At 37.8% G+C, this 13,317-nt stretch overlaps 1 protein-coding gene across 1 annotated transcript in view; it reads left to right on the forward strand.

Annotated features, from left to right (window-relative positions):
• GRM7 (glutamate metabotropic receptor 7) overlaps nt 1–13,317 on the forward strand; it is a 539,227-nt gene that overhangs the window by 354,556 nt on the left and 171,354 nt on the right. The window lies entirely within an intron of this gene.

Consider the following 13,317-nt stretch of genomic DNA (forward strand, 5'->3'; position numbering starts at 1 on the left):
ATGCTGTGTTTTGCATTTATTCCATCCTTTTTTTTCCTTACCATTATTTTTTCTTTTCCAGAATCACAAGTCTTTAAACTCTCTTTGTACTGCCAGTTGTAGAAAGATACAAATAACCAGCAGGGCTTCCTATTTACTCTTTGAAGGGGAGGGGGGGAAAAGACTTTAGCTTTAGCTGATCTTGTTCTCTGTATTGATTAAACAGAAAATTGACATTGTTCTTTTTGAGATTTGTGCAGAATCTGTTTTTTCTCTTCCCATTGTTGTCATGATAGCTTGAAAATGCATTTCTAAAAAGAGTTCCACCACTTTTTGTTCCAATATGACTTCAGGGCCTAAGGACAAGTAATTTTTTTTTATTACAATTCATAGGATCATAGCTGAGGAACCAATTTAAATATTTGTAGAGAACATTTTGGAGTATCCTCTGGTGACTGTGACTCCTGTGACTCACTATCTATGAATATTTGCAAATGTCATCATTCTAAAATGTCTCTGAGTAAAGGCAGCTTGGTCATCCTGAAATGGCTAGATTCTAAGCCTTCCTCTCACTGATGCATTCCACAGACAGAATCATTCTTAAATGACCTGAATCTTTATTTATGAATCAATTCACAGACACATACAAATAACACAGGACAATAACTCACATTTCCCATGGAAAAACACACCTGCCATCAATTGATTTGATAAAAAGAGCTCAAAGGAACACTGCAATCAGTGCACATTACTCCAGTACCAACAACACTACTTTTCTCCTATTGATAATTGGGCTGAAATTTTTGGAAAGGTGTTAACAAGTTGAGATCCATCTACAGTAAGAATCCTTCCAATTTCAAAAGAGAGTTCAAAGGATAACATAATTCAGAGGCAATATTTTTACTTGATTAAGGCATTTGAGCTTTGTTTTTATTTATCTTTAGACTATGTGCCTCTGGAATTCTTGAATGCTTATTCATTTAAAGCAGTGGTTCTCAACCTTTATAGTGCTGTGACCCCTTTAATACAATTCCCCACGATGTGGCGACCCCTTTAATACAATTCCTCACGATGTGGTGACCCCAACCGTAAAATTATTTTTGTTTTGAATGTATCGCGCCTGAAGCTGTATTGGCTAGCGATCTGAACTGCTTGCAATTGCCTTGAGGACGGAGGCATTAAAGCGGAGACTCCTCCCCTATTAAGTTTATCGCACCTGAAGCCAGATTAGGCTAGCGATTGGGAGTGATTGCAGCTGGCTTGAGAGGGAGACATCAGAGCAAAGATTTCTCTCTTTTTAAATTCATCGCGCCTGAAGCCGAATTCGGCTAGCGATTTGAAGAGCCTGCAGCTGGCTTGTGGAGTCAATCATTGGAGCGCGATTCTTCGACTCGCAAGTATACTTCCCATATTTCCGATGGTCTTAAGTGACCCCTGGCAAACCATCATTCGACCCCCAATGGGGTCGCGACCCACAGGTTGAGAACCGCTGATTTAAAGCAAAAAGGAAACCAAAAAATGCAATTGGCATCCCGAAACAGCTTTTGAATGAATTACAGGACTGTTCTGGCTACTTTTAACTTAAATCTATCCTGGGGGTGGCATTTATTTGAGATACCAGTATGGTATAGACCAGTGTTGGTGAACCTATGGCACGTGTGCCGGAAGCGGCACATAAAACCATCCTGCAAAGAATGCACAGCCTCGCCGGCTCCTGTTCCGCGTTCTGGTGATCAAACCCGTGCCGGTCAGCTGGCTGTTCCACGCTCGGGAGCAGCAGAACCCAGAAGAGCAGCATTCCAGCACATATGCGCAGGCTGGCACCTGATCTTCTGGGTTGATGTTGCACTCATGCGCGATGGCCAGCTGTTCGTTGGGCATGCTTTCATGTATCCAGGTGTTTGGATGCTGGCTTGCACATGCGCGATGGTCTGGCGCTCTTCCGGGTATCACACGTGAAGGCCAGCAGGGCACGCATACCTCATGGGATGGTTTTACGTGCCACTTCCGGCACACAGGCTGGCACGCGAGAACACCAAAGGTTTGCCATCACAGGTATAGACATTGTAGTGTTGAATACCTACACTGAAATCTAATTATGGATATTTATGGAGATTCTCAGTCATCCAGGTCATGGTTGTCCCACAGCTGCTTTTTCCAGAGGCAACTGGACTTTCTTGTTTTTCTTTGAAGACATTTCACTTCTTATCCAAGAAGCTTCTTCAGCTCTGACTGGATGGTAGGGAATGGAAGGATGTTTCAAATGTAAAATTAATCTGTCTTATTTTTTCATTGAGAATTGGACTGTGCTTTCTGCAGGATATTTTATGCCCTGCGTTGCTTCACTGATGGACACAGACACAAGCTGTTGGGGATGAGTCTGTGTTGTCTGCATCTCAACAAAACTGCAAATGGTTCCTTTAGTTTGCATTTTTTTCTGGAAATCAATTCATACTCCTGTACCATTTGAAGGATATTCACTCCAAAATGCATAGCTAACTTGACCATGGATGTTTTTTTGAATGACATTAAATCAGGTTTCTTATCAAGAGTAGTGAGTGAACTCTCAGAATGTAAATATAGTAACCATATAGACATACTGCAGACGTACAACATATGATTGGCTAGCTCTATCATCACCTAATGTGGCAGATCTGTCAATCAATTAGGATAGAGCCTAATCTGTCTTATTCTACCAATCTTTCCCTATGGCCGGACGATGGAGCTGAGTGCAGATAGTCCTTGACTTATGACTGCAGTTGGGATCAGAACTTTGTTTCCTAAGCAAGGCAGTTGTTAAGTGAATTGCATAGAATTTTATAACCTTTTTTTAAGTTTTGTAAATTTTAACTTTGTATTCCATTGAGAATCACATAAACAGGCAGTAGATAATCTAATTTTTAAGAGGTTTTATTTATTTTGTATTTACCTATTTATTTGTCAAGCATATATAAAATAACAGGTAAAAGTATAAATATAATTTGAATACATGAAAAGAGTAAGAGTAAAAAGGAATATTAGGACAGGGACAGTAGGCATGCTGGTGCTCTTATGCATGCCCCTTACAGATCTCTTAGGAATGGGGTTAGGTCAACAGTAGCCAGTCTACGGTTAAAGTTTCGGGGGTATTGGGGGAGAAACCACAGTCAGGTAGTGCATTCCAGGCATTGACCACTCTGTTGCTGAAGTCGTATTTTCTGCAATTGAGTTTGGAGCAGTTTACATTAAGTTTGTATCTATTGTTTGCTTGTGTATTGTTGTGGTTGAAGCTGAAGTAGTCATTGACAGGTAGGACATTGTAGCACATAATTTTATGTACTATACTTAGGTCAGAACAAAGGTGGTGTAGTTCTAAATTGTCTAAGCCCAAAATTTCAAGTCTGTGGAATGGAGGACTCTTCTTGGACTCTCTCAATTGTATTTATATCCGATATGCAGCGCGGGTTCCAGACAGATGAGCTGTATTCAAGAATTGGTCTAGCAAATGTTTTATATGCTCTAGTTAGTAGTACAATATCATTAATATCATTAATCTAGAAACCTTAGCATAAAAATTGATATTCAAGGGTACAAAATATCTGTCTAACCTGGTGTTGGTAAATAGGGCAGAAAGAAGTAGAGATCCCACCCCGGATGTATGAAGATGTATTTTCCTTTCTGATAGCTTTCAGTTGCTTTAGAGCATGGGTGTCAAACTGACGGCCTGTGGGTCGAATGCGTCACATGTAGGCCACACCCACCCCAGCTCTATGGATGGGCAAAACATTGCAAAACATCACATGACAGCAACGTCACGCTGCGAGTTAGGCACCCCTGCTTTAGAGAGTTTACTAAGGCTAACATCTACATTAGTAGAAAACCAAATGCATGCATATAATCATGAAGAGAATAGTTGTATTCTCTTCATGAGAGCACATAGCCATAGTGTTCTTGAAAAAAAAGTTTTTATTTTTTAAATATGCAACATAAACAAAAGAGCTTAGGAAAAGCTGTCGGATATTATCTGCTGAGAGGAGGAAAATAAGATTGAAAAGAGATGTGGCTGCCTCTAAAGAAGAGGCAGAAAATACTTGTCTGTACAGCCACAACCAATTAAATCAAATCCAGTACAGTTACTGCACGAGTGGCCTCCATTGTTCCTGCTTCTGTATTAGCTGTACGTGAATGCAGTTCATAATACCTGCTGGCACAAGATCTTAAGCGACTACTATTTAATTGGCATTCCAACAGAAAAGGGGGGAAGAAACACTCTGTTAAAGTAATGATTTTCCTTCAAGTTGTTATTTTCTCTTTTTTAATTTAGCTTAAATGTTCCTGTGTCAGAAATGAAAGGCATGCATTTTCACAGGCACACTGTATTGTGTGTACATTGTGCGTGCAGCTTGCTTAACACAAATAACCTTGCTACTCAATACAAAGTGAATAAAGAGAAGAATGTGCCCGTGGCTTCCTCGTTTCCTCTGGAAACAATTGAAAATCAGCATGGTAGGCAAGAACTATGCTGAGCCCAAATTTTATTTCATATTTATTTTCCCAACTGCTCTAATTCAGTGAGATGCTAAGGTTCATAACACCATGAAAAGAAGTAGGAGATTGACTCCGTTGTTAAGTAGCATTTTGTTGTCTTTTTGCATTAAAGGCTGAAATACATTTTTGGACGATGTTTGTTTGTGAACAATAACTTTGGCCCATGATAAGCTTCCACCACAGTTTGAAAACTGCAGATAAATATTTGTGGGGAATTAAATCATGGGCAGGCAGAGGTATTAATATTTTGGATCATTCATACTGCCCCAAATTGTTAAATTGTATAAGATATAAGATATGTTAAAGCATATCTTCATTTTCTGCGTGAAAGCAACACAGCCAGAGTGAATACTAAACTCCCTTTATGTGCGCCAACTTTCTCCCCAAAGTTCCCACAGTTCCCTGTAAGTCCAAGAGCAACACTCCAAACACACCCATGCACCTTCACTAGTTCCTGCCTGCTGTGAGTCTAGAGGAGCAGCTCTAAGAGCAGACAGAATTCAGGAAACTTGGTTCCAGGGAGTCTTTGTCACACAAAGGGGTCACCAGGGTTGCAGCACAACCCGAAGAAAAGCTGTGTTGCTAAGTACTTGCCGATGACCAGGTTAGGCAAAGCAAGGCAAGTTGAACCCAGGCAAAGCAAGGCTTGGCAAAGTGGCAAGAAGCCGGCAACCTCAAGTGTGGCTGGAAAAAAGCAATGCTTGTTCTCGACAAGCATCCCGCCCCACAGCGCCTCTTTAAATCTTATTCCCCAGGTCAGCCTTGTGACAAGGGGAGGGGTGCCCTCCTCCCAAGTGTCTAGTTCACCCTGTAACTGATCCCACCTCCTCTCCATTCTCCGTGCTCAACGGTCAGGTGGGGGAGGTAATTGTTCTCCTGAGCTCTGTCACTCCTCTGCTCCACTGCCTACTCTTTCCCTCTCCTCCACCTCACTCGGTCATCCCGCCCCCACTCTCCATCTCTGGCAAGCCTTCCAAGGCCCGAGGGACTGGAGGACTGCCTCATCCTGCTCCTCGGTCATTCGTCTGGGGCTAGAAAGGCTGCACCATCTTCCTCCATCGGACCTGGCTCCGTCTCATCCTCATTCTCAAACTCAGACTCCGATGGGGCCAGGCCACTTTCATAGTTCAGTTTCTTGGAGTCATGGGAGAAGACTCTGGTAGAAGACTTGTCTTTAATGAGAACCCTGGAATAAATCAATGTTACAGCCTATATTAAGAAATTAATGGCTGAAATTTAAAGAACAGCAAGAATCTATTACTATCTTAACATGAGATTAAGAAAGTCATCACAAAGAATACAGTATGGGCTGGCCCCATTGTAGCTATTGTTAATATTATCAGGGGGAGGAAAAGCGAAAGAAACTTGCAATATTGTTGATAGCCTATCTTAATAAAGTTTAACTGTAGTCTTATGAACCCTGCTTCCTAGTCTGGATTGCCTTGAAGAGCTAATGCAGATCAGTTTACCCAAATTTTTGAGTTGCGAGGGTGCAATACAGGTAGTCCTCAACTTACAAAAGTTCATTTAATGACCATTCAAAGTTACAACAGCACTGAAAAAAAAGCGATTTTTCACAGATATGACCTTTGCAGCATCCCCAGGATCATGTGATCAAAATTCAGACGCTTGGCAACTGACTCATATTTATGACGCTTGCAGTGTCCTGGGTCATGTGATTCCCCTTTTGCAACCTTTTGACAGGCAAAGTCAATGTATGGCTTCACTTAACAAACATGTGACTAACTTATCAGCTAACTTATCAGCTAACTTCCCTGTCAAGAAAAGTTGTAAAATGGGGCAAAACTCACTTAATAAACATCTCACTTAACATCAGAAATTTTGGGCTCAATTGTCGTAAATCAAGGAGTACCTGTATTGCCTTTCTCATTTTGATGAAAGCATCAGGTCCTGCAAGATGCCTTTGATATGTAATCAGTTCAAAAGGGAAACTCCAGCAGTACACTGATTCTCCAATATTGAAGAACAGTGGGGTTTTTTGCAGAGCCACCCATGCTTGGTATATCTGTCATTCTTTTATACAGTGATAAATTCAAAAATTGGGTATATAGTTGGCCAGAAACATGTAAGTAAAAAAGCAGCATTGTACCATCACGACACAAGATCAACCTCTTTTGTGTGTGTTTTTCTATATGTGATAGATGTCATTGGGCACCTTCACAAGTAAAGGGAACTTGCATTGAAATGTTACGTTCACTGTTTTAAACCTTCCCACCCCATACTTCACAAAGGTCCCTCTGACCCTTTCTGTAAATGAATTACCTCCTAACTGGTAAAATGGAAAGAATGACCGATACTGTTTGAAATGGTCATGGTTTAATGATATGGGATTTAATGAAACTGGGCTAAACAATTTTCAGGATAGGCAATATGCGTCTGTTATTTTCTCATTTTCCTTTTTGTTATTTTTGCTTATTTTGTCTTTGTTCAAAAGATCAAAATACAAGTACAGGGAATTTTAAAATACTTGGGAAATAGGATAAACAAATGGATTTTTTTCCCCATTGGGGCATTTGACAGAGTAATCACATACCATGTGCTCTTGTGTCAGAATCAATAGAAATAAATAATCCCTTCATATTATCTAGCCTCTGAAAAGCGATAATATTAATCCCTGAATGTTTAGGTTTCTTATTCCTAGAATAATTCCGAATGAATGATATATTATATGGCTGTGATCTATTTCTGGAGTGAAGCATTTTTATCTTATTTTATTCAATTTATATAGGGGGCTAAAGAATAGCTTTATAGCTATTCATTAAGTTTTTTTAAAAAAAAAGGATTTTAATAATATATTCTGCATTCTACAGTGCAGGGTTCTTTTGTTTGTTTTCGGTATGTTGGAAACACATGATAGGTAATGATTTTGTGTTAAAAAGTACAGTTTAACAACAATAATAGTATTATTATTGTTTATCCATTAAATCTCTTGCATGCCGTATTGCTGTCAACATCAGTATTACATAAGGTTGCTCTGTCCTTCTTTTCATGAATTTAATAATTTATTTTGGACTATTTCTGAAACAAAGGAAAAAAAAGTCTGTTATCCAAGTATTCTAAATGTATGACTGTGCATATCTGTGCTTGCACAAAGAATGGGCTGTCTTATATGAGCTGCATGTGACCTTTAATTTCAAAAGCCCATTGCAAGGGTCCAATTCATTTTTCTGACAAGCACCTTTGGTTTCCTACCTAACAGAAGCTTGCATGAGGAGGGGAGAGAAAGAAAGGAAAGAGGATGTTTGAAAGGGAAAGGAACTTTTATAAGTGATTTTAAAAAATATGAATTCATCATTTTTGACTTTGGTTGCTCCCATCAATTCATATGCAGCCCATTGTACAGATGAATCTAAAAGAAAAAAGGCGACCCTACAGAGAAAAATAGAGGGATGTGGTGGCTCATTGGCTATGAGACTGAGCTTGTCGATCAAAATGTTAGCAGTTCAGCAGTTCAAATCCCTAGTGCCGTGTAATGGGATGAGTTCCCATTACTTGTCCCAGCTTCTGCCAACCTAGCAGTTTGAAAGCATTTAAAAGATGCAAGTAGAAAAATAGAGACCACCTTTGGTGGGAAGGTAACAGTGTTCTGCATGCCTTTGGCGTTTAGTCATGCCGGCCACATGACCACGGAGACGTCTTTGGACAGCGCTGGCTCTTCAGCCCCTAGAGTTGGGAACGACTAGCACATATGTGCAAGGGGAACCTTTACCTTTACAGAGAAAAAAATGTGGAACACCCTTGGCATAAAACATCTTAAACACAGTAACCAAACCACAGAGCATAGCCCAGCATCTTTAATATAAAAGTGATTAGAGAAATACAAAGTGTGAGAGCACTGTGTGTATGTCTCACATGTACAGTATACATAAAGTAGCTTTTATCTCCATTTCTGACTATGGTAATCTCTAATTATAACATGGCAATTATTTACGGTATTAAAATATTCAGTAACAGTATTTTCCTTTTTTGTTTTCTTTATTAGCCACGAAGGTCTAGAAAGCTTCTGTAAAATACCGTAACAATTCCATAAAAAGTATGGAGTATACTGTTCAAATAAGGTAATAAAAACAGGCAGGATGTTCTGGGTTAAAATACTAAAAATGGAATTTTTTTTAGTTATCCTCCTATTAATGTTTTCCTTTCAGACCTGAGATCAAACAATACATCTACTTTGGTTTGAGTGCTGAACAAATAAATGGAGAAAAACTATCAAAGAACCTTCAGTTACATTAATCAGAGGTCAGTCATGGTTGCTTATGACATCGATAATCTTAGCCACAGAAGAAAAGCTTGTACTTTGATTATTGTCCATTGCTTTAATGCCGTCTTTCGTTCTGAGAAGAGCAGAGGTGAAACAAAATAATTGGTAACAAAAGCTCTAAATGAAGTAGGCCAGCACATTACAGTCACAAACCATCTTGCCTGAAATAAATACAATCAAGTGTGAGGTAATAGGTCAGTACGTATATTTTATAGTTCAGTTGTATACATCTATGTATTATGTGAAAGCATTTGGGAAAAAGCTGAGGAGGCCTTTATCCTGCAGTGTATGAATGTACATATAGAAATAGGAATAGGAATAGGAATAGGAATAGGAATAGGAATAGGAATAGGAATAGGAATAGGAATAGGAATAGACTAGACTAGACTAGACTAGACTAGACTAGACTAGACTAGACTAGACTAGAGTTGGAAGGAACCTTGGGGGTCTTCTAATCCCTCTCAGGCAGTAAATTCTGTACCATTTCAGACAAATAGTTGTCCAATCTCTTTTTTAAAACTTCCAGCCTCGCAGCATTTACAACTTCTGGAGCCAAGTTGTTCCACTAATTGTTCTAACTGCCAAGAAATTTCTTCTTAATTCTGATGTGATTGATAGCTTGTCCAATTATCTTGAACTTTCATATAAAACATATTAATGTCTCCTTAGAACCTTTCTGATAGCTTTCAGTTCACTGTGAAGTCAGTTTATCAACTGAATCTGGGTCCCAAAAGATTGTTTTACAGTACCTGGGGAACATTTCAACATTTTAGTTGACAGCTACAATGTTTATTGTCAGCTGCTTTTTACAGCTTCAGAGTTTCTTTTCAAAATATGTAGAAAAAAGACGGATTTCCCTCCATACCTATCCCTTTTGCTCAGATCTCTTTGTATTGACAAGGAACCGCTAGAGCAAGCATGTCCAATCCACATCCCATAGGCTGTATTTGACCCTGAACGGCTAGTATTGTGCCCCATAAAATCATAAACTTTTAACATTATTATGTGATTTATATGCATTAATTATATTATATATTTTAAAAATGATCCAAGACAATCCGCCTTCACTCAAAATGGTCCAGGCTAGCCAAAAGATTGGACAATCATGCTCTACAGCAGAGGTGGGGAGCGATAGGCCCTTTATGACTTGTGGACTTCAACTCCCAGAATTCTGGGAGTTGAAGTCCACAAGTCATAAAGGAACCATCGTTCCCCACCTCTGCTCTAGAGGGAAACCATAAAACTGTTTGGCTGAATAGTTGTTTCAGTAATATCAACAGTTATGATTAATAACTATGATATCAACAGCTATGATAATCACATGTAGCAATACTTGTCTTGCTTACAAAACACAATTAGTAGTTTTGTTTCAGGTCTTCCTATTAGATTCGATGATGGAAGAGACTGACACAGTTCTTTCAGTAACAACAGCTCTTTATTAGTAGACCAGTACAACCCAACAACCTGCTTGTCTGGCAGTGTCCTCTTTTCTAGAGGGCTGTCACAGGGCTTAACCAATGAGCTTCAAGTATTTTCCCGCCATTTTGGAGGACCTGAGTGAAACCTATAGCTCATTCCCAATATGGTACATTATACTTCCACATTTACAAAAGGTCAGATACTGTATGACATCTAAAAGGCCAAATCATATATTCTTCTCTGTTCTATAGACTTGGACACAGAATGCCTGATGAGAGGTAATGTTCAACATATTCTTAAAAGATTTTCCTGTCAAAATCCATTTTGTTAGTCTAAGAATAGGCATTATACTACAGCAGGAGCAGACAACTCCTGCAAACTATATGTATTTAGTTCACAGTGTAGTTATATACACTTTGAAGTGTATTAGGCTTACATTTTGAAAATATTTTTATGATTTGGAAGCATCAGTTTGTGTTTCTAGCAAGATTAAATCATATATTTGCAAACTTCCAGAAACCATACTCTAATTGTGATAATTGAAGAACTAACTCATTTAATGTCTTTGAGAAATTTTTTTAAAAAATCAGTAGTATCCATATATGTACACACATTCCTTGATTTTGTATCAAGGTACAAAACTTCCATTTGCCACTTTTCACTACTTGATCATTAGGACAGGTCTTTTCTAAGTATAATTTTTGAAGATTATACAGCAGCTTCAATTGTAGCAGCTACAATTTCAACAAAAAATATGGATTATAAAACAGAGGTGACAGTTAAAATGGAAATACAAATAATAAATTAAATGAATGACCTGAATAGAGGCTAGAATATTAAGATTAAGGCATGTTTCTATAAACCCTTAATGGACTTTTTGGTAACACAAGGACTGAAATGTTATTGATTTATGGATTTTGTATGGATACTAAATAGGAAAGAAGAGATATTTGCATATTACCTTAAAGAGGGGGCTAAGAATCATTAGATTTGTTTTTATTTGTGATGAAGATTAAAAGTAACTTTTTAATTTTTTCCCCATTTTTCCTCTTTTCTTCCACTTTCTGTTTATTTTTTAAAAAAATAAAAATTATTTTTTTAAAAAAATGTTCGATTGGATGCTGCAATAAGAAGTACAGAATTGAAAATCTATCTGAAATGGTATAGAGTTTCCTATCTGAGCAGAAAGTTGGACTAAAAGACCTTCAAGGTCCCTTCCAACTCTGCCATTTTGTCATTCTGTTATAATTAGAGCAGGTAGATAAATTTGTTTATTTTGGAAAACAGTAAAATGTGGGAAAATAGAACAAATAATTTACTCTTTCAATTGTTAGTAAAAAACTAGTGGGTTGAGATCTATTGCAAAAAATGCACATTTGTCTAAACAAATAAAAATTGCTACATATAAGAGCATGCTTCTGTTTGTTTTGAAATATGGGAGTGAGATTTAATATATTGGAAGAAACAAAAAAATAAGTTGAATGAAGTGGGAATGGGACACTTACAAAGTGTGTGCTGTAAAATAAGAGATGGAGCTAGGAATTATGGGAGCTGAACAAATGGGAACTGAATATACGAATATGACCAGTGAGAAAGAAATACCTTGACATGGTTCTCTTATGTAAAGAGAATGAATGGGGATGGAATTGCACAACAAATATATGGAGGAAGAATGAATTGCTTAAAGGGAAAAGGAAAATTGATAGTCATGATTGGATCATAAAGCCTTCAAAAACAGAAAATTGAGAAAGACGGAACAGTGCATGGAGGTGGTAGAATTAATGAAAGGATAAGGAGAGCTGTTGTAGATGGTATTCATGAACACTAATGTTAGCTATATATTATTTTCCTTTTTCTTTTTTCCTGTCTTGGCTTATTCTTTATTATGCCTTTGTGTAACACTCTTAGCCTAGAAGAGAACAAAGACATGGGGAGGGAGAGATGAATGGATGGATGGATGGGAAAGGATTCCCCACAATTTTTCAAATATTGAACTCAGCCTTTCTTAGCCAGCTGTACTTCAGATGGGCTGAGACTACTTGTTCCAGACCGGTCATGCTCATATACAGGTAGTCCTCATTTAGTGACTACAAATGGGACCAGCAACTCAGTCGTTAAGCAGCCATTAAAGGAAACTGATTTCCTTTAAGTTTATGAGCTTACTTCAGTTTTATTTTGCTTTACAAACCTGCAAAAATCCTGAATGCAAGAATTGGCCTTCATCACCACTGTAACTGTGAACGATTGCTAAATGAGGCATTTTCTAAGTACTTGTGCTTAGATCCAGAAAACCATGTAAAAATGTAAATGTAAAAACAATGACAGAATATGTGATGTTGCAACTACAACAAAAGCACTCATACCTGGGTAGATATGAGCAGGTAGCAGATATGAGGACACAGTATGAAACACAGCATTGAAGCAACTAGCTAACATCGACTATCTCAAAACCTAAGACAACACAATTTCATTTCAGTTGAAGAACATAGGGGTGTCTGTAGGGCTTGGTAAAAAAGTGATAGTAGTTGCAATAGGACAATGAAAGCTGTATTTAGCTCTGTTTTTTTATGAACATCAATATTCATACACAATAGCAATTTGTTCTTTTTCTTTTTTATTTCTTCCTTTCCTTTATTAATTCTTTTCTCTTTTATGCATCATTTCTTAAGTTTATATTGGCTTTTTAAAGCAATTTCTTTTTTTAAAAAAAAAGCTTTTTTAATTTTGTATTTATTTAAGAAATTTACATGGCCACCCAATCACTTTCAGTGACGCCAGGCAGCTTACACAGAGTGGATAAAAATCCAATATAAAAAAAAACCCCAATAAAAATCAATCATCTTCCATCACCACCAACCCCTTGGCGTAAATAATCAGTCAATCAAATAACTTACTCGATGAACTCTATCCATTTTCTCATTTTATCCTCACTTTCACCCTGTAAAGAAGGTAAGACTGAAAGATTGTGATTGGTATTTATTAACGTTAAATGACTCGGCATATTATTTCCACTCTAAATCCAACAAAACTTACAACGTTCCACTGACTCTGTTAGACAAGAAACTATCTGGAGCTTTAGGTTTATTTAAGGAGTTTCCAAAAAAAAAAAA

Source organism: Ahaetulla prasina, chromosome 2 (assembly GCF_028640845.1).
Source record: "Ahaetulla prasina isolate Xishuangbanna chromosome 2, ASM2864084v1, whole genome shotgun sequence".
In the NCBI taxonomy this organism is placed as follows: Eukaryota; Metazoa; Chordata; class Lepidosauria; order Squamata; family Colubridae; genus Ahaetulla; species Ahaetulla prasina.